We start from the raw sequence: 18,439 nt of genomic DNA on the forward strand, positions 1-18,439 counted from the left end.
TATATATATTTGGGAAAAAAATCTCACAAAATGTTACATTGTTGCTGATGTGTACTACGTAGTTAGGCCTACAGTGGTTGTGTCTGAACTAAACGTGTACAGACTTTTTCTTATCATTATTCCCTAAATACAGTATACCAACTATTTACATAGCATTTACATTCCTTAGGTATTAAAAGTAATCTAGAGATGATTTAAAGTATACGGGAGATATGCATAGGTTATATGTAAATACTATGCAATTTTGTATATGGGACTTGAGCATCTGTGAATTTTGGTATGGACGGGGGTCCTGGAACCAGTTGCCCACGGATACTGAAGGATGACAGTAATGTGCTCATAACATACATCGAGTCATGGTCATGACAGGCTTTGATGGCTCCAGAGCATATTGGACCTGGGTTCATATCACACGTGGCACACTGGATAGTGCCTGGGAATGATCCCCAAACCCAAAGGGGATACAGACTTGAGATCCTAGTGGAGGGAGGGGGACAGAAACGTTTTCTGGGCAGGTGGGCCAGGCAGGACAGAAAGAGGGGGTACAGGGGCTGTCTGGAAATTGCGCTTGGGTCCTAGTCCTAGAATTGCCACCAACTGATTGTGAGGGCCTCAGAAGTTGCTACCAGGGCTGGCTGGTTACCTCGGTTGGTTAGAGTGTGGTGTCAGAACACCAAGGTGAAGGGTTCGGATCCCCATACCAGCCAGCTGCCAAAAAAAAAAAAGTTGCTCTCTGCCTTTGTGCCTCAATTCCCCATGAGTCTGTGTGTGGACATTGCTGGGAGGTGGGGGAAAGGAAATCCTTTCTCCTTCACCTGGTTTTCCTCAAATACCCCTCCCCTAACTCAAGAACACCCCTAACAGGCCATCTCTTGGCGGGATAAGGATGGAAAGACTGGTCCTGGACCACGGCCCCTTTCACCCTCTCCTCACCCCTATAGCTCCCAGGCAAAGCATCTACAAGTCCCCACCTGCTTCTCGGGTGTCCAACCTCAGCCCTCATCAGACTGCCCCACTACCCTGGCTTAGTCCGGAAAGGCTGCCTGTCTGCACGGGAGTACTGGGCACCCTGGTGATTGATTTGTGTATATTTTCTTTACTGTTTATCCCGAGGTTAGGGAGTATAGTCGATGCTGCTACTGAATACACACGCACGCTCACACAGAGCCAGAGATGGGGACGAGGCCCCCCAGTTCCCCTCAGCAGGGTTTTCAGTGGCGGCCCCTTTCACCCCCACCCTACTCGGCCAAAACAGCCAGAGAGGACAGGAGCCTCTTCAAGCCCCTTCAAGCTCCATCATCCACTAGGTGGCACCCTCCAACTCTGAGTGCCAAGGGGAGAGGAAATTCCCAAAAGGTGAGCCAACCCAGCTGTAAATGAGCAAGAAAAAGTGACGGGGAGAGGCGGAAGTTAGCTCGTCCCACCCCCCACCGGAGGAAGTCAGAGACAGCCAGACACAACCCAGGGGTTCAGGCACCACTCCCAAGTCCCTACCACCTTTGAGAAGCCAAAGCCTCAAGTCCCGCTCCGGCCCCTCTCAGCTCCGGGACCAGGGGAGCGCGTCCCTCCCGCTCCAAGCCGCCTCGAGGACCACCCGGCACCACCACCAGAAGGGGCAAGAGCCTGCACCTGCCGACAGGGAGTGGCGCTGGCTCACGAATGGCGTGGTTCGTACTCTGGGAAAAGGGCTGCAGCTTCCTGGGATGCTGGGGAGGGAGCGAGCCCCCTTCTAGTGAAGATCGCTGCAATTAACTGCTTACTCCTCCCGCCCCGATAAAACTCCCTGCAGTGCATCAGAAACCCCCGACGGAGTTTCCGTAAGCGGGTCTTCCCTTGGCTCCCGGCTGAGACTCCAGAGGAGCCTCAAGCCCACACGTCCCCGGCCGGGCCCCTGGCGGCAGCAGGCGGGAGGTCCGCGCCGCCGCCCTCCTACCTGCGTCCGGGTCCGCGCTCCCTGGGTAGCCGCGGTCGCTCGGCTCGCCGACTAGCACCCTCGGCACGATGGCCCGCCCACCTCGGCTTCCATTGGCCAGGGCTTCGGGTTGCCGCGCTCCCATTGGCTGCTCTTCGACATAGAGGCGGGGCCATCTTGGAATACTGTTTCTTTCCTACTCGATCTACTCTCCTCCCCCAGTTCTGTTTCCCCACACCCCATTTCTAAGGATCATGTGATGGGAGAATCATGTGACGCCGTGGCCTGCCTCAGCCAGGCAGCCCGTGCTCGCCTCGCCACCTTCTCCCGTCCTGCCGGCCCCTGGGAGAGACTGCTAGAGATGAGGCAGCGCGTGTCTGGGGACGCTGGCCGGCGAGGGGGCTGCCTGTGGGGGTGTGTTCAGGGGCCTTTACAGGACGTTTGTGCATTCCCTTTCTATTCTATTCAGCGAACTCAGATGAAATGCTAGGCAGCCTGGCAGTTGAGGGACGGTTGTGAGAAGAAAGATAAACAGCCCCCAGGCCCTTTCTGCGAGGTGCTGGGGTTTGGAGCGGGGGTGGGGGGGGGAGAGACAGGCTCAGACTAAATCTCATTTAAGGTGCACGGTCGTGGGCCAGGTGCTGTAGATGTGTACAAATGTGTAGCAGGTTGGTCCAAGGCGGGAGGAAGAGGTTTAATTCCATCATGGGAGCACCTCCTTGAGCTGAATCTGGAAGGATTTTAACTGGCAGATGGGAAGGATTCGGAGCAGAGCACTAGGAAACCAGATGGGAAGGGCAGCCTTGGGCAGGAATTGAATGCCACATTCAGTGCAGGTGAGCTTGAGGAGCTGCTGGGTGCCTGGCACAAGGCTGGGCTGGGCGCGGGGGCAGTGAAGTCGCTTCCTAGTTGCAGTTGACCCTGCCTTCGAGGAATTGACATGGCAGGCGAGGAGAGAAAATTTGTCACACGGAACAGATTAGCCAGCGACAGGAACTAGACTGCTCAGTGCCAGAGGCCTTGGCCAGGGAGGAGGAGAGGCCCAGGGAAAGCCTGGAGCTGGGCCTCAGAGGTCAGAGGATGGGCTGTGTTTACAGAGTGGATGGAGAGCAGTGAAGGGCAAGCAAAGAGCTTGGCCTGAGTGTAAGGCTGGGGCTGAGGCAGGGGGACAAATAGCCACACTCAGAGGTGGTGGCGGTCTGGGCAGGGAAGGAGTGACAGAGTTGTGGAATTGTGTGGCAGGGCTTCTTAGCCTGGAGCTAGGGACGCTGCAGAGAGTAGACAAGGCTCCTGCTGAGATTCTAGGGCTGTTCTGCACCCTGGTGACATGTTTGTGCATGTTTTCTTTCCTGCATATCCTGAGGGCAGGGAGTATAGCTTTTGCTTCTGTTGAAACACACACACACACACACACACACACACACACACACGATTTTCGTGAAATGTTAGGCAAATCAATAAATGAACCTATTAATCAAAACTACACAGAACTAGAAAAAATGCATGCAGAGAGAAAAAAAACCTAAAGTGACTGAAACAAACATCACAAAGTCGAATCTTCAAAATAGTGATTCTCAAACAGGGGAGATTTTGCCCACTGGGAACATTTGGCAGTGTCTTTAAGATATTCTGGGTTGTCACAACTCTGGGGTGAGGGATACTGGCATTTGGTGGGTAGAGACCAGCCATCCTGCTAAACATCCTACAATGCATAGAACACACAACAAAGAATTATCCTGCCCAGAATGTCAATAGTGCTGAGGTTGAGAAAGGCTGCTCTGGAGCACCACAAACTTTTTCTATGAAAGAGCTCAAAGTTTTCCTCACGTAGAGCCTCTTTTCTCTTATTATGTATACTTTTTTCTTTTTTCATGTACTTTTAATAAATGTTGTTATCTGACTTCCCAGCAACAGTAAATTATAGAAAGATCAGGGAATGTATGCACTGAAGTTTCTAGAAGGAGTTGCTTTGAGTTTAGCCATAGGAAAAATTGCAAAAAGCAGACTGAAGAACTTAGGAGCAAACAGTCCTGGATGCCTAAGGGCATCACTCTTAAAGGACAGTAATTAATAGTCAAGGTATGAGCCTGAACATTCAGAAAAGTTTGAATCATATGCACTTACTCTTATTACTATGGCAAGAAAGTGTGAAATACAGTCGTACCTCAGTGTCCACGGGAGATCAGTCCCTATATGCCCCCTTCCCTGAGCCCTCCCATGTTCTACAATCTGCTCTAAACACTTAACAATGTATTTTGGCGATTGTTCCATGTCAGCACAAACAATTCTGCCAGTTTCTTTAGTTTTCCTTTTTCTTTTTTTTAAGGCCAGTCAAGTGAGACGGGAGTGGAGAAAGAACAAAGAAATCTGTAACTGGTTGTGATCAATTAGTTGTAAACACCACTGCACTCGGACCAACCTCTTTTGTTAAATAACTGCTTTATTGAAATATAATTCACATACCATAAAATTCATCCTTTTAAAGTGTACGGTTCGGGCCGGCCCGGTGGCGCACAGGAGAGTGCGCCGCTTGGGAGTGCGGCGGCGCTCCCACCGAGTGTTCGGATCCCATGTGGAGACCGGTTCCCGCTCACTGGCTGAGCGCGGTGTGGGCGCAACACCGAGGGTTGCGATCCCGTTACCGGTCAGTAAAAAAGAAAAAAAGAAAAAAAAAAAGTGTACGGTTCAATGGTTTTTAGTATATTCACAGAGTTGTGCAACCATCACAACAGTCAATTTTTTTTTTTTTTTTGTCTTTTGTCTTTTTCCATGCCCGGCAACGGATCGCAACCCTCAGTGTTGCCCCCGTACCGGACCGGGGACCGGCAACGGGATTGCAACCCTCGGTGTTGCTCCCGCGCCTCGCTCAGCCAGTGAGCGGGAACCGGTCTGTATATGGGATCCGAACCCTCTGGCGGGAGCGCCGCCGCGCTTCCCAAGCGGTGCACTTATCCAGTGCGCCACCGGGCCGGCCCCACAACAGTCAATTTAAGAACTGTTTTTTTAATTTTGGGTGGCTGGCCGGTGTGGGGATCAGAACCTTTGACCTTGGTGTTATCAGCACCACGCTCTCCCAAGTTAGCTGCCAGCCAGCCCCAAATTAAAAACATTTTTATCTGCAAAAGGTAGCCCCATAGCCTTCAGCAGTCACTCCCTATTTCCCCGCAACCAGCCCTAGGCAGCCACTAATCTACTTTCTATCTCCATAGATTTGCCTATTTTGGACATTTCATATAAATGAATTTTACAATATGTGATCTTCTGTGACTTGCTTCTTTTACTTAGCGTAATGTTTTCAAAGTTCGTCATGTGGCATGTATCACTACATCATTCCTTTTTATTTCCATTGTATGGATATGCTATAATTTCTTTTGTCATTCATTAGTTGATGAACATTTGTGTTGTTTACATTTTTTGGCTATTATGAATAATGCTGCTGTGAACATTATTATACAAGTTTTTGTATAGATATGTTTTCTTTTATCTTGGGCATATGCCCAGGAGTTGAATTATTGGATAATATAATAACTCTGTTTAAACTTTTTTTTTCTTTTTGTCTTTTTTCGTGACCAGCAACGGATTGCAACCCTCAGTGTTGCGCCCGTACCGGACCAGGACCGGCAATGGGATCGCAACCCTCTGTGTTGCGCCCGCACCTCGCTCAGCCAGTGAGCGCCGGTCCGTATGTGGGATCCGAACCCTCGGCGGGAGCGCTGCCGCGCTTCCCAAGCGGCGCACTGTAGCAGTGCTCCACCGGGTCGGCCCCTGTTTAAACTTTTGAGTAACTTCCAGACTGTTTTCCAAGGTGGCTATGCCATTTTACATTCCCACCAGCAGCGTATGAAGATTTAATTTTCTCCTGATCCTCACCAACACTTATCTCCTGTTAACATCTGTCTTTCTCATTACAGGTTAAATATTCGTTATACGAAATGTTTCAGATTTCAGACTTTTTCAGATTATTCACAGAATACATACCAGTTGAGTACCCCCTCATCTGAAAATCTGAAATCCGAAATGCTCCAATGAGCACTTCCTTTGAGTATCATGTCTGAGCTCAAAAAGTTTTGGATTTTGGAGCATTTCAGAATTTGGAGCATTTTGGATTTAGGATTTTCAGATTAGGGATGCTCAACCTACATAGCCATCCTAAATCTTTAGTGTGGGTTGGCAGGTTCAAGATCCAGGAGAGCTGGTGGTGCAGCTGAAGTCCAAAGGCTGTCAGCTGAAGAAGTCCCTCTTGCTTGGGGAGACCCATCTGTTTGTTCTATTCAGGGCTTCAGCTGAGGCTCATCCACATTATGGAAGGCAATTTGCTGTACCCAAAGTTCACTGATTTAAATGTGAATCTTATCCAAAAACACCATCTTAGTAGACAGAAATTCAACAATCACGTTATGTTTTGCTCATTTTTCTGCAATGTTTGTCTTTCTCTTGTTGAACTGAAGGAGCTATTTATATATTCTGGATATTAGATATGAGGGCACTTCAAAAAGTTCATGGAAAGATTCACGTTATCTTTTAATTCTATTTTTCCACGAACTTTTTTTTTTTTTTTTTTTGCAGCTGCCTGGTACTGGGATCTGAACCTGTGACCTTGGTGTTATAAGGCTGTGCTTTAACCGTACATGAACTTTTTGAAGTACCCCTGTATGTTGCAGATATTTCCTCCCAATTTGTCATATGTCTTTTGTGTTATGTTGTCAGAAATCTATTGACCAATCTTTTCTTTTGTAGCTTCTGCTTTTTTTTTTCTCCTTGCTTAAGCCGCCATAAATGTGTATAACTTCTTATACCTCTTGGTCCATTTCTATTCTGCTGCAGCCCCAGCTGGACTGGGCATCAGATGCCGACCTTGCCCTGACTGAGATACCACCAGTGACAAGAGATCCTGCTCAGGAGTTTAGCATGGAGAGGCCCCTGGGGGTGAAATCACGCCCTCACTCCTGTTCTGTGTGTCCCTCAGGCTGAGTGTCCTCCTGGTCAGCCTTATGGCTGCTTTCAGAGGTAGTGGTCTGAGTAAGAGGTAAGGGATCTTTCTCTCCCATCTCCTTCCACTCCTCTCAACCTCTCCCTGATTCTTCCAATTTGCCCCTTCAGGGTTTTCTTCACTCAGAATTACTACTCCACCCGCATAGAAGAGCCACAGCTGCCCCAGGGCAGGGACTTCCTTCCCCCCCCAATCTTGAGTTGCCAGATAAAATATAGAATGCACAATTAAATTTGAATTTCAGATTAAGTGCATTTTTTTTTTAGTATGAATGTGTCCCATGCAATATTTGAGGCCTTCCTAGACTTAAACTTGTTCATTGTGTATCTGCAATTAAAATGTAGGGCCGGCCGTGGCTCACTTGGGAGAATGTGATGCTGATAACACCAAGGCCACGGGTTCGGATCCCTATATAGGGATGGCCGGTTTGCTCACTGGGAGAGCGTGGTGCTGACAACACCAAGTCAAGGGTTAAGATCCCCTTACCGGTCATCTTAAAAAAAAAAAAATGTAATGGGCTCCTCGTATTTTTATTTGCTACATTTGGCAACCCTAGAAGGCAAGGGTTAGAGGAGGGTACAGAACAGCCGCACTCCCCACCCCCACCTGCTCTTTCCCCTTCCTGCCTGAGTCACCTTGGCCGTGAGCAATTGTTGCCCCAGTTCCTAAGGCGCCCGCCCTCACCACCAGGCACCTGACCCGCGTGCCTGCCAGGCTCTGCTGGGCCCTCCAGGCTGCCTGCCCCAAGCAGGCATGAGGGGGAGGATGAGTCATTCCCTGAAGGCCTAGCTTGATAGAAGAGACCCCACCCCCACTGTCTGAGCCCAGAGAGCTACACAGTCACCTGTCCTTTCTGGACTTCTGAAGGATGGGGGAGGGGAGGGGGATGGAGACCAGGAAACCAGGCTGGGAGGGGGGCACTGGGGAGATTTTGGGTGTGGGAGCTTTAAGCTGTTCCAGAAAGCCCACCTGGAAGGGAGGTTGGTGCTTGATGCTCCCACACTTCACCGGAGAGGAAACTGAGGCTCTAGAGAGGCTCACTCCAAGGCCTCCCGGCTGGAGGGCTTCTAAGATCAAAGTACGCACCCCAGCATTCTGGGTCTGGGCAGGGCCAGCTTCTTGGGCACACAGCCTGGGCCCATGCCTAGGAGGGGCCTGTGCCTGCTTAATGCTCTGCTGTTGCTGTCTTGAAATTCTTAATAATTTTTGAACAAATGATGTAGCATTTTTGTTTGTGCTAGACCCTGCAAATCATATAGCCTGTCCTGGTTCTAGGCCAAGGTCACTGCTATGGATTGAATTGTGTCCCCTGGTACCCCCACTGTGGCAGTGTTAAGAGGGTAGGAGATCCTATTATGGTGATTTGAAAGTGGGGCCTTGAAGCGGTGATTCAATTATGAGGGCCATGCCCAGTGGATGGATAAATTCATTGATGGTTTAATGGTGGCCATGGTGTGGTCCTGGTGGCTTTAAAAGGAGAGTGCATGAGAAGCACCCCCCAACCTCAAGCCACTCGCCATGTGATACCCGGTGTTGCTGTGAAGCCACCACCAAGAACAGGGCCCTCGCCACATGTGCTCCCTGGACTCTGGATTTCCCAGCCTCCAAAAGTGTAAGCAATAAATAGTTTTTTTACAAACTACCCAGTTTCAGGTATTTCTGTTATAAGCAACAGAAACAGATTAATACAGTCCCTCTCAGCCTCTGTCTCCTCACTTTTTTTGCGGGGGGCGGCGGGAGGGCGCGCCTGGCCGGTACAGCCAGTGTTGTAACTGTGGTGTTATGACACCGCACTCTAACCAGCTCAGCTGACCGGCCAGCCCTGTCTCCTCCCTGTCTCCTCATATTTAAAATGCAATGCAGATTCCCAGAGTTCCTCCCTTGCTATTAAAGATCGAATGGGATTAGGGATAGAAAAATGCGGGCCGTCCTTGTGGCTCACTCGGGAGGGTGCGGCGCTGGCAGCGCCTAGGCCGCGGGTTCGGATCCTATATAGGGATGGCCAGTGCGCTCACTGGCTGAGTGCGGTGCAGACCACACCGAGCTGAGGGTTGCGATCCACTTACCGGTCCAAAAAAAAAATGCTTTGTCAACCAAAAACTTTCTAAAAGCAGCAGGCAGGGCCGGCCTGTGGCTCACTTGGGAGAGTGTGGTGCTGATAACACCAAGGCCTTGGGTTCAGGTCCCTATATAGGGATGGCCGGTTAGCTTACTAGGTGAGCGTGGTGCTGACAACACCAAGTCAAGGCTTAAGATCTCCTTACCGGTCATCTTTTTAAAATAAATAAATAAATAAAAATAAATAGAAGCAGCAGGCATTTTTTATTTCAAAACAGACCTGGGACTCATGACCAGGTCTGCAGAAGCCCCTCACACTAGACGTGACCCCCTGCCCCCCCTTGGCTCCATCTTTCTGGCCCAGTTCCCACAGGATGGGCAGGTGGAGACGGCGGGAGCAGGCAAGGCTGTGTCCATCCCAAACTATCCCAACCCACAGTTGGGGCTGGGAATATGTTCCATTTAAGGACAGGATGTCCCTCTTTAAGAAAAAAGGGAAACCAAAGCTGGGGTTGGGGGTTACTGGACTATATAGGTGGGTGATGGGGGAGGGAGGCAGAACAGGCCAGTGCCCAGGCTAGAGGCTGCGGCAGGGTGTTTGGGAACAGAGGTACGTGACGACGTCAGGGCATGAACTTGCCCAGTGACAGTGGACAAGCAAGTTTCCTGTTTTGTTTCTTACTCAATTACTGCTTTTGACAAAGTGTAAAAGCTCAGGTAAATTGTAACCAAACTATCACACAAGCGGCACTCTTGTCCTCTCTCCTTTCCCACCTCAGACAGGACAGGAGGCAGGTGCCAGAGTTCAAGAGTCAGCCCTCTTCTGCAAGCCTGGCTGGTGGCCTGGGATCAGAGCAGCCAGACCTCTTCACTGCCTGCTGGGCTCAAACTCCAGTTCTGCTTCTTACCAGCTGGGTGGCTTGGCTTATTTCTTTGACCTTAAATGCCTTCTTTTGTGAAATGGGGTCATCACAGTGCCTGCCTCCCAGGGTGTTCAGGAGGACTGAAGAATGTGGTAAAACATCTAACGAAAGTGCCTGGCACATAGTAGTTCCTCAATAAACTGCCATTTCCTTCTCCATCACTCCTCTGTTTGAATTTTTTTTTCTTTTAATGTGGCTGGCTGGTATGGAGATCCGGACCCTTGACCTTGGTGTTACAAGGTTGTGCTTTAACCAGCTGAGCTAACTGGCCAGCCCTGAAAGAATTTTGACAAGCAAATTGCATTTTTTCAGGACGAAGCAATTTATTTTCTGATTAAACTTTACAAATCCAATGACTTAAAATCTCATCCCAGTAGAGTGGGGAAAAAAATCCCAACCGAACCAAAGACAGGGGCTCAGGTTGTCCAAACCCTTCCCAAACTTCTCCATGATATAGCCCCCTGGGCCCACATCTAAAGACATCGCGTCTCTCCCCTGGAAGAGGGTGGCCCTGCCTGGTGGTCCAGCCAGTGTCATGTGTCCCAGTGGGTGTGTGGAGTACTCTTCCAACCCTGGACGCTTTTCTGAACTTGATGACCATTGCGGTATTTATGCCTCCATGGTCCCTCCATTGCTTGTGGACTCTAGGAGTTGGAGCCCAGCTCCTGTCAAGGGTAGCAAGTGGTTAGTTTGCATCGTTGAAATGGAAGGACAGCTTGGGTTGTGGGCATGGTTGATTCCTTGAGTGTTGGAGCTGGGAGCTAATGAGCTTAGAGAGCAAAAGCAAGCATGGAAAGAACAAGAATCAGGACTTTTTTTTTTTTTTTGGCAGCTGGCTGGTATGGGGATCCAAACCCTTAACCCTAGTGTTATAACACAGGACTATGTTTTGAATGTCTACTCTGTATGCATCCCTCAAGTTCTTAAAACAACACTGCAGAGTATTATCTCCACGTAACAGATGTATGAGATACTAAGGGTCTTGTCCAAGGTCACCCAGCTAGGAAGCGGTGGTGTCAGTATCTGAGCCCAAGTGAATCAGATCCATGAGCTTTTGCCTGCCTCACCAGGCTCCCCTGAATGCTGACCCCAGCTCAGCTTGCTCCCCTGGCTCTCCCTCACAGCCCTTCCAGCCCTCCTGAGCAACCCTGGCTCTTCTCCAGGCAGGCCTCCAGGAGTCAGGAAATATCTCTTCCAAATGACTTGGATAGGCAACTTAACTCCTCCGAAACTCAGGTTCCTCACCTATCAAATGGGTACACAATAACGCCTGCACGCCCTCCACACAGTCATGTGAGGTTCAAACGGGGTGATGGAGATGAAGAAATCTTGTAAACTGGCGTATTAAAAACAGGAGGAATTCTTTGTAGGACATCAAAGGGGTTTCTCTTGTTAACCTGGTGACCTATCTCTGAAGCAGTGGGCCAGGGCCTAGGTGAGGAAACCCTCCCCAGACAGCTCAGAGAACTCAGGTCGGAGTCATCTCCAAGAGCCCAAAGAGGAGCAGAGAAGAGGCAGCTGCAAGGGGTTTGTCAGGGCGGAAGAACCTTCCCCCCAGGGACCCTTTCCCAGTCACAAGCCACCTGCACACACCTCATCTCACACCTCAGCAGCCCTGGGAAGGAAGGAGGGCCAGGAGTATTACTCTTTCCATTTTAAAGATGAAGAAACTGAGGCCCAAGAAAGAGACAAGGTCCCCCACCAAGTTAGCAGAGAAATCTGTGCTCAGATGCATATCACAGGACTATAACTCAGTCTTTTAGGAACATTGCTGGTACACTTGATTTCAGTGTTTTTAAAAAGTATGTCCTGGCCCGGGGCATGGAGCTGGGGACCAGACCCCCCCCCCCCGACAACCAGGCACACCACCAGCGCCAAGGAGCACGCCAAAAACATCACCTCCATGTGGGTGGCCCACCATAGCCACCACAGTAACCACGGCTGCCACAAAAGCAGCTAGACACCACAACCACCACACAGATGGTCCACCAGCCACTGAGGTACATTGACTCAAGGAGAGTCACCAGCAGAGATAAAGAAAAGAAGAGGATGTCTCTCTCCACAAAGCCCATTCCAGAGTGACAGAAGCAGCATCTGCTCTGTGATAATACTGGGGGACCTGAACACACCTCTTGGCACTGGACAGATCATCTAGGCAACAAATCCACAGAGTAACCATTACTCTTTCAGAGAGAGAGAAGAAATCTAGGGTTATCTGTGGTGGGAGGGGGAGAGGGAGAGGGGGATAGGGAGAGATTGGACAAGGGGCATCAAGAATAAGTACAATTTGTAACAACATATATACTAGTAATATTGATTTGATCAATATATGTCAACATTGAATCCCAAAAATATGTATAATCAATTATGATTCAATAAAAAATAATAAAATAAAAAAAATAAAAAGTAGGTCCTGAAAATTTGTACTGAGATTTAAGTTGTGCCAGGTTCTGTGCTCAGCTCTCTCTTATTTTTAACATAACACTGTGAGGTAGGTACAAACTTTATTCCCATCTTATAATGAGAGAACTAGGATTCAGGGAAGTTAAGCAACCTTCCCGAGGTCACACAGCTGGACTGAATCTGGGTCTGCCCAGAGGCTTTGTAACCACCACCATATTTTTTCAATTTCAGTTAGTGTGTCATCCCCAACCTCTCAGCTGAGTGCCTCCCTTCACCCCAGCCTGCTCCACCCTCTCTGGCTCTCACTATGGGTTAATCTCCATCAATGTTCCCAGACCCCCTAGACTCCCTTATTTCTAGCTCATCCCAGGCTCTATTGCGTGACCCTCTCTTATTACCCTCACAGATGTCCCCGCTGTCTGCAACTGCTTATGTATTTACTTGTTTGTGTCTCCTGCACTAGAGTGTGAGCAGGGGCACTATGTGGCTTATTCCCTGCTGTATTCTAGTGCCTAAGACAGTATTTCATTCACAGACCTGTTTTGTAGCTCTGCTTTAATATTCAGAAAAGAAATTCATAGATAGTATGATTTTCCTACACACAATGTTTTTAGAAATCTGTATAAAGTTCCTACTGTAATATAAAGGAAAAATAAAAGGAAAGTAATTTATAATAAAATAATGAATTTATGCGTGTAAAAGCTCAGGCTCAACTACACAAGAGAACATAAGCTGACAAATGCACACAATCACCGGCCATGGAGAGTCCTAAATGCCGACTTGGCGCTGGAGTGTTGATGTTAGCAACTCAGCTCACAAGGGGTCAGGTGGCCACCGGGACAAGATTTTCTGAAATGGTGAACGATCCTTGGTAAAGTTCTAATGAGGACAAAGTCCAGTCTTCCCAAGGATTGCATGGTGATCTTATTCCTGGAGAATTCAATGTGCAGTATATTAAAATTGTTCCAAAAAGATGTGGGTAAAATAGAGCTAGCCTCCAGGTCCTATAATTATGAACAGGGTTCTCATGCATGTGATTGTCCAGAAAGACAGAGGAAAATTGAGAGATGTGTCCTTGTCATTGGAAGTCCTTGTTGTGTCAGACTGCCCTACGCTTTACAGGACATTTCGCATCCCTGACCTGCCATCTATCAAACGCCAGAAGCCCCAATCTTGTGACAACCAGAAATGGAAACGGCCTCATAAATTTCAGAAATGTCCCCTAGGGGGCAGTGGAGCTCCTGCTGGGAGCAACTGTACCGCACTCTCAGCGCCCTGCTGTTTAATTTAACTCTGTGAGATAGTTTCACATTTTAACAGAGGGATCTTCATCCCTTCCAAAGCTACATGGTATTCATCGTATGGAGATACTGTCTTCACTTAACAGTTCCCTTTGGTGGGACATTCTTCTGTTACAAAGGCTGCAACAAAGAAGGCCAAGTTCAAGGGCAAGTTCATATGTTGTTTTGCTCTTGTGTGAACAGATGACTAGAGGAATTCTTAGAAGTGGCCTGGCCAGGTCAGGGGTTTGGGCATTTAGATTTTTGATAGTTATGGCCAAAAACCGCCTTCCGCAGAGGTACATTAAGCCAGACTCCCCTAGCAGAGCAGAAGTCTGGGAGCCAGGCTGGGGGCCAATTCTGAAAGGTCTTAGCCAGGACCCTCCCCCTCTGGGGGCCGGCCTTCTCAGACCACGCCAGGGCCCTCCTGAATGAAGCCTTGGGTGTCCAGAAACTCCCAACCCACCTTCTCAGGACATGGGGGGAAGGGGAGGTAGGGAGGCCTTTCCCAGCTGGGCTGATCGTATAACTTTTTTTTTTTCATTTCCAAAACAAAGACAGTTTTTCTTTTTCTTTTTTTTTTTTAAAGATGACCAGTAAGGGGATCTTAACCCTTGACTTGCTGTTGTCAGCACCAGTCTCAGCCAGTGAGCTAACCGGCCATCCCTATATGGGATCCGAACCCGTGGCCTTGGTGTCATCAGCACCGCACTCTCCCGAGCGAGCCACGGGCCGGCCCAGTTTTGCTTTTTCTGATTCTATCAGTAATACATATGTATTTGAGGGGGATGGATCCCTTTCCCTACCAACTTTTTATTTTGAAAAGTTGCAAGAATGGTACAATGAGCATCCATATACCTTTCACAGTGATTCACTGAGTGTTAACATTTTGCTACATTGGCTCTATCTCTCTTTTCTTTTTCCGGAACTTATGAGACTAAGTTGCAGACATCACAACACTTCATTCTCCCCTAAACACTGCAGTGTGCATTTCCTAAGAATAAGGGTGGGTTTTGTTTTGTTTTGTTTTGTTTGGGTGGCTGGCCAGTAGGGCAATCAGAACCTGTGAACTTGGTGTTAAAGGCCATGCTCTAACTAGGGTGTTCTCCTACAAAAGCACAGTATGGTTATCACATTCAAGAAACTTAACATGGATAAAGTAATATCTACCACACGGACCTTATTCAATTTACTCCATTTGCCCCAATGAAGTCCTCTGTAGCTCTCCCACCCTTTCCCACTCTCAGGATCCAATCAGAGCTCAGACTTTGCATTTAGCTACGGACCTGGAATTTGGATTTCTCCTGGGGGGATGGGGGGTGGGTGGGGTGGTTAAGTGGTTCTGCAACCTAGGCTTTGCCTCTGAGTCTACCCTGGATGGGTACAGCACTGGCCCCTGACTCAGAGGTGCTGGTATGGTCCCACCTGTGGACCCCCTGAGCCCCTATTCAGTCCCATAAATGTCTTCCTGGCCCCTGGGGGTGCAAACTGGAGGGAACACTGCCCTTGCCGCAGGGCTTGCCCTGGAAGCATTCAGCCTCTATCAACTAGCTCCTCTGGTGTCAGGCGAGGACTTGTCTATTGGTTTCTACAACCACACCAATAGCTGAAACTTTTTTTTTTTTTTTAAAGATGACCAGTAAGGGGATCTTAACCCTTGACTTGGTGTTGCACAACCACACCAGTAGCTGAAACTTTTTTTTTTTTTTTTAAAGATGACCAGTAAGGGGATCTTAACCCTTGGCTTGGTGTTGTCAGCACCACACTCAGCCAGTGAGCGAACCGGCCATCCCTATGTGGGATCCGAACCCGGGGCCTTGGTGTTATCAGCACCGCACTCTCCTGAGTGAGCCACGGGCCGGCCCTTTTTTTTTCTCTTATAGTTGGAAGGTGGAGTTTCTGTTCTCCCATCTCTACAGGAGGCTGCTGATGGCCACACGGGGCCACATACTGCCTCTAGAAGGACCAAGGGGTGCGTGGTCAGTATGAACTTTGGCTGAGTCATCCAGACCAGTGGCCACCTCCTCCTCAGGCCTCCAGGTTTGCTCCTCTGGGCAGGCATGTCTGGCCAGGGTTCCAGAGCTTCTTGGGTATCTTAAGGCTCCTGCTCCACCCTGCAGCCACCACAATCCTTGGGAGATTTTATCAGCTCCAGTGGTACCTCATTGCCTATGGGTAACCTCTCTGGTGTGCCCAAACTGCTGCCACCCTACTGGGCTTTGGTTATGCCAGTGAGGCCCCATGGTTTTCTAAGCCTCAAAATATTTACACACGGGCGGAGGCAGGGACTATGAGCTACTCAGCTCAGGATCCTTGGCAGGGACCACAGAACCATTTATTGACTCCTCATGAAGCTTTCACAGATGTGATTTTAGCTGAATCCATAAACTAGGCAGGACAAGTGATATTGTTCTTATTTTCAGATGAAAAAACTGAGGTGTAGAGACAAATCTCAAAGGTATCCTGTTTAAGATCATTGCAAGAAGAAAACCAGAAAAGTAATGCAAGCCCCTCATTCTACTGTTGAGGAAACTGAGGCTCAGTGGTCACCATGCTTTATTCCTGGCTGTGCTACTTTGCTCTTGGGACCTTCAATCTGGGTATAAGGAGTTATTATTATCCACAACTGCATACTGGAGGCAGGGGAGAGGCCAGGACCTGGGGAATTTTCTGTGCCACAGGTCCTGAGGGCAATTAAAATAATAGTAATAGTTATAACACCAAGGCTAACTGTTCAAGTCCCCATACTGGCCAGATGCAAAAAAATTATATATATAGTCATAGCAGTAGTAATCCTTGCCTGATGCCAGGCAGGGCTCAAAGTACTTCACAGCCATTAACTCATTAAATGCTCACATAATCCCTACCAGGTAAGTGTGTTATTATCACCATTAGCTCATTTTATAAATGGGGAAACTAAGGCTTAGAGGCGTTAAGATACTTGCCAAAAGTCACACAGCTACTTTAAGAGGCGTGGGACAGGGTGGGTATCTGGTTGGGTCGGGCAGGTGGGGGTTCGAATTCTGACTCTTGACTAACCTTGAGGCGATTTGACCTCTCGGGCCTCCCTTCCCTCGTTTGTGAAATGGGAGATTACGTGGGGGAAATCTGAGTTCTGCTCTGCACGGGGAAAGCCATCACACAGGACCTCCGCCTGCACCTCTGTAAAGCGGGGAGAATCATCTCTTGGCTGTTAGCTGGGAAACTGTTCGGTAAAACAAAACTCTGAGGTTGTAAAGGACCTTAGCTGAGGCTAGGATATCGCCCTAACTAACAGTTTATGAATTGATTTTGTATCATTTCATTATTTATTTATTTATTTTCTTTTTGGCGGCTGGCCGGTAAGGGGATGGCGAGCCCGTGAAAAGAAGGGGACGCTCTAAGCAACAGAGCTAACCCGCCAGCCCTTTTTTCTTTTTCTTTTCTGTTTTCGATGTTGTGTCATTTCTGAACTCAGTGTGAGGTGGAAAGGGAATAGAAAAGGCGCCTTCTCTGGGGCCCTTTTGACCACGGGCCACTTTACCGGCCGCAGATCGCACTCTCCCCGCTTCCAAGCAGTAGAGACGCGAGGCCTTTTCTCAGGGAAAGCTGACGGTTGGCCCCTCGGCATCCACGTGCTAACCCGGCAGGCGCCTGCTGGCTGGGCGGCTCCCGAGCCCGCAGCGACCAGTAGGGGCCCGAGGGGCGGTGAAGGTAGTGACGTCAAAGTCACGGCCTACCCTTCTTAAAGGCACAGGCTCTCACGCCGTGTTCGTTTTCCCGAGTTCGGACAAATAATCGCGATGCGACCAAAAACTTAAAGGCAAGGCGGGTGGTGGGGTCCCGGGTGCGAGACTAGCCCGGGAGAGAAACGTGTCTCCCTGAGAAGCGGGGCCGGAGACGTCAGCGCTGGACTTAAGCCGCCTGTCACCCGGAGAGCAGCCCGGTGCAGGGGGAAGTGCACCCGGCCGGTTCGAATCCCGGGCTCTCCGTTTCGATCTCAGTTTTGTTTCTGTAAAATGGGGTAACCTATTTCAATAATAACCAACTAAAAAAGCTTTTGGGACTTGGAGGAAGTCACGATGTGAGTAACTAATACAAAAACGTCGGTTCCTTCTCCCCAACTCAGTGCTCTCACTGTGCGCAGGCGGAATCCGAGGCCCAAAGCGGTGCTCAGACTTGCCCAAGGTCACACGGAGGTGGCGCCCGGGTCTCCCAGTCCGCCCAGCCCGGGTGACAGTTCATCTAACCCAACCGGCACACTCCCACGGCGCCCCGCCGTTCATAACGTGGGCTCGGGAGCTGCAGGCTCGTTCCACCCACTGCAGAATGAGGACCGTGCGAGGCACGCCGCGGTGAAGTGACAAGAATTCAGCCAGGAGACCGGCGGGTAAATGTCCGCTGCTACTGTTTGATCACCCGGCGACCTTGAATCTGCAGAATGAGGACCGTGCGAGGCACGCCGCGGTGAAGTGACAAGAACTCAGCCAGGAGACCGGCGGGTAAATGTCCGCTGCTACTGTTTGATCACCCGGCGACCTTGAAGAGCTGACTCTTACGCCGCCGCCCCGCAGATGAGGAAGCAAGAGGCGGTGGCGCGTTACCTACGCCGTCGGGGAAGTTGGTGGGAGCGCGGGCACTCCCGGTGCAGCGCTCCGCCGAGACGTCGGCGGGGTGGGGCTTATGAGAAAACGATGTCGAATGCGGTGCCGCCACCAGGTCAAGCGCAACGTGGAGACGGCGACCTTGGTCCGCAGGCCCCAAGGAGCGCGGGGCGGGCGCACAAGCGACCCACGCAGGCGCGGCGCAGGGGCGGGACCACGGCAGGTGGAGGGAGTGGGCGGGGCCGGCGGCACTCCGGGCATGCGGCGGGGGGGCCCGCGGGGGGGGGGGG

The 18,439-nt window shown here is 49.8% G+C and overlaps 1 protein-coding gene and 1 long non-coding RNA gene across 6 annotated transcripts in view; one reads left to right on the forward strand and one right to left on the reverse strand.

Annotated features, from left to right (window-relative positions):
• GRN (granulin) overlaps nucleotides 1-1,998 on the reverse strand; it is an 8,039-nt gene extending 6,041 nt beyond the window's left edge. For 4 of the 5 annotated variants that reach the window (XM_008590835.1, XM_008590837.1, XM_008590838.1 and 1 more), the window contains exon 1: nucleotides 1,934-1,998. The gene's annotated coding sequence lies outside the window, so the exon portion shown is untranslated. Of the gene's footprint in view, nucleotides 1-1,629; nucleotides 1,653-1,933 lie in introns of those variants that run through there. The other variant, XM_008590836.1, reaches the window with a different exon arrangement.
• On the forward strand, nucleotides 1,448-10,044 carry LOC103606241. The gene is made up of 3 exons (XR_551859.1): nucleotides 1,448-1,667; nucleotides 6,737-6,938; nucleotides 9,740-10,044. It is a non-coding gene; the product is annotated as an uncharacterized LOC103606241 (long non-coding RNA).
• Nucleotides 10,045-18,439: the final 8,395 nt, after the last annotated feature.

Source organism: Galeopterus variegatus, unplaced genomic scaffold, assembly GCF_000696425.1.
Source record: "Galeopterus variegatus unplaced genomic scaffold, G_variegatus-3.0.2 Scaffold6403, whole genome shotgun sequence".
NCBI lineage: Eukaryota > Metazoa > Chordata > Mammalia > Dermoptera > Cynocephalidae > Galeopterus > Galeopterus variegatus.